The 2,385-nt window shown below is 47.8% G+C and overlaps 1 non-coding gene across 1 annotated transcript; it reads left to right on the plus strand.

The window, feature by feature from the left end:
* Positions 1-1,158: 1,158 nt before the first annotated feature.
* On the plus strand, positions 1,159-1,233 carry Trnap-cgg. Its single transcript has one exon. It is a non-coding gene; the product is annotated as a tRNA-Pro (tRNA).
* The last annotated feature ends 1,152 nt before the right edge of the window (positions 1,234-2,385 follow it).

The following is a 2,385-nucleotide window of genomic DNA, read 5'->3' on the forward strand; positions in this document are numbered from 1 at the left end:
TGGCCGAGCGTCTGGGAAGTATGACGGACAAGGCGACTAGTATGACGTCAGACTTTAGTTGTAGGGCCCGAATTTCTCGAGGGTCCCACCTTGAACGCACCACCGTTGGCGCGCCTCTCTCTGCTGGCGCCTCAAGGGACAATGATCGCCGTACGGACAGTCTGTGGTGCTCCAGACGGCGTGACACTGTCGGTGTGGATACTTATTGTTGTGTATGAGGCGGAACTACGTGCCTAATTGAAAAAAAGTGACCTGGCTGAGTCACATAATTTGACCCTTAGTCTGTTCATTAGGTTTGGCCATTAAGTGCACACGTTGATCACGTAGGCTGAGGTGAGGATCAATGAACTATGCTTGACGGGATGTATCTGGAACATTTTAGGTGATTAGGAAGTAGGAGACAGGAATACAATTAAATACTTAGTTTTAATTCAGCCTCAGCGGTGAACGTCGATCTTGACTTTGTACAATAATATTTACAAGTGCAGTTATAGACTGAACTGCGAATACTTCTTTGCAGTTCTGATTGCTTCACACATATAGATCAATTAACAATGCATAAACTGTATGTGGCGATTGGCTAGGTCGTAGCTACTGACTTAGCTGGAGGCTATGCTAACTAGCGTCTCTGAAAATGAGATCTCTGAAGCTATAACGAGTGAACCATTCCTATTAAAGTCGGTTGTAGAGCTGGGCAGTGCCCTAGCTTGTCTCATAAGACCAGCCGAGTGGCGGCGCTCGGTCTGCTAGCGTCGACAGTGGCGACTCGCGGGTCCGATGTGTACTGACGGACCGCGGCCTATTTGAAGCCTACAATCTAGCAATTGTGGTGCCTAGCGGTGACATCACACTTATCTTACTGCAAAGGACACTATTTCCTGACTCAAGGCACATGTCGTAATTGTTCGATACTGCAATGTTGAACGAACAACATATATCACCTCTTGGTTAATAGTCGTTTGAGATCTGCAACACGATGAGTATAACTCATCTCAATTGAGTCCATATTCACACGACAGTTTTAGGGTTCTGACTAATGCGAACAGCAATATCGCTGAATGATAAACCCCAGTGTTGAAACTTCCTGGCAGATTAAAACTGTGTGCCGGACCGAGACTCGAACTCGGAACCTTTGCTGTGAGGACGGGGCGTGAGTCGTGCTTGGGTAGCTCAGTTGGTAGAGCACTTGCCCGCGGAAGGCAAAGGTCCCGAGTTCGAGTCTCGGCCCGGCACACAGTTTTAATCTGCCAGGAAGTTTCATATCCGCGCACACTCCGCTGCAGAGTGAAAATCTCATTCTGAACCCCAGTGTTGATAGACCACGATCCTGAAGCTGCCAGTTTTGGACAGTTGCATGCGGCGTTCTTACTTCTTACAATGGGTAAAGCACGATCTTCTCACAAGCAACACTCCAAACCTATTTCTGAGTGAGGAAACCTATATATTGAGGAGAAAAAAGGCATGTCACACCTTCTAATATGATGTCGGACCTCTTTTTTCCCAGTGTAGTACAGAAACTCGACTTGGCATCGACATAACACATCGTTGGAAGTCCTCTCTAGAAATAATGAGGCATGCTGTCTCTACAGCCTTCCACAATAGCGGAAGTGTTGCCGGTGCAAGATTTTGTGCACGAACTGACCTATCGATTATGTCCCATAAAAGTTCGATGGGATCCATGTCGGGCGACCTACGTGGCTAAATCATTCGCTCGATCTGCCAGAATGTCCCTCAAACCAGTGGCGAACAACTGTAGCCCGGTGACATGTCTTCCACAAAAATTCCATCATTGTTTGGGAACATGAAGCACATGAATGGCTGCAAAGGTCTCCAAATAGCTGAACATAACAATTTCCAATCAATGATCGGTTCATATGGACCAAACGACCCGCTCCATTCGATGTAAAGACAGCCCAAACCTTTATGGAGCCATCACCAGCTTGCACAGTGCCTTGTTGGCAACTTGGGTCCACGGCTTCGTGGGGCCTGCGCCACAGGCGAACCTTACTGTCAGCTTTTACCAAGTCAAATCGGAACCAATTGGACCACGTCACGGTTTTCTAAAGATCCAACAGAGATGGTCACGAGCCCAGGAGAGGCGCTGCGAGCGATGTCGTGTTCTTACCAAAGGCACACGTGTCGGTCGTCTGAAGCAATAGCCGATTAATGCCAAATTTCGCTGCACTGTCCTAAGGGATACGTTGGTTGTACGTCCATCGCTGATTTCTGTGTTTATTTTTTGCAGTATTCTTGTCTGTTAACACTGACAACTCTACGATAACGCCACTGCTCTCAGTCGTTACGTGGTGGCCGTCGGCCGTCGGCCACTGCGTTCGCAGCAGATAGGTAATGCCTGAAATTTGGTATTCTGGGCACATTCTTTAC

The sequence above is a fragment of the Schistocerca americana genome, chromosome 5 (assembly GCF_021461395.2).
Source record: "Schistocerca americana isolate TAMUIC-IGC-003095 chromosome 5, iqSchAmer2.1, whole genome shotgun sequence".
Lineage (NCBI taxonomy): Eukaryota > Metazoa > Arthropoda > Insecta > Orthoptera > Acrididae > Schistocerca > Schistocerca americana.